The sequence below is a fragment of the Nothobranchius furzeri genome, chromosome 15 (assembly GCF_043380555.1).
Source record: "Nothobranchius furzeri strain GRZ-AD chromosome 15, NfurGRZ-RIMD1, whole genome shotgun sequence".
In the NCBI taxonomy this organism is placed as follows: Eukaryota; Metazoa; Chordata; class Actinopteri; order Cyprinodontiformes; family Nothobranchiidae; genus Nothobranchius; species Nothobranchius furzeri.
The window spans coordinates 56,360,549-56,361,050 of NC_091755.1; positions in this window are offsets into that span (position 1 = coordinate 56,360,549).

Sequence of the window (502 nt, forward strand, 5' to 3'; positions counted from 1 at the left end):
CAGACTAAACACTGAATTAATGAACTCTGTATTTGCAATTTGCATTTGAGGATTTAACAGGTCAGTGTTAAAATCCCCACAGACAAACACATTTTTTTTTGTTGATTTTATCATCATACATATCAACTATTTTTTCTCTAAACATTTCAATACAAGATCCTGGTTTCCATTACATACAACTGACTAACACATTCTTAGACTTTTCCATTTGTATTTCCGCAGATGTCATATCTCCCACCAATCTACTTTTAAAGTTTTTATCAATATACAAAGCCACACCCCCACCTTTTTGGCAATCTCTGCTTGTGGAAAACATATTATATCCTTCAATTTGTTACATAGATATATTCCCTTCCTGGAGCCATGTCTCAGAGATTGCTATTACAACAAACTGATGTTTTGATTTCTTCAAACATTGCACAATCTTCACGAAATTTGAATTTAGACTTCTACAATTGAAATGTATAACAGATAATTTACCTTATAGTTACATTATGTAAAA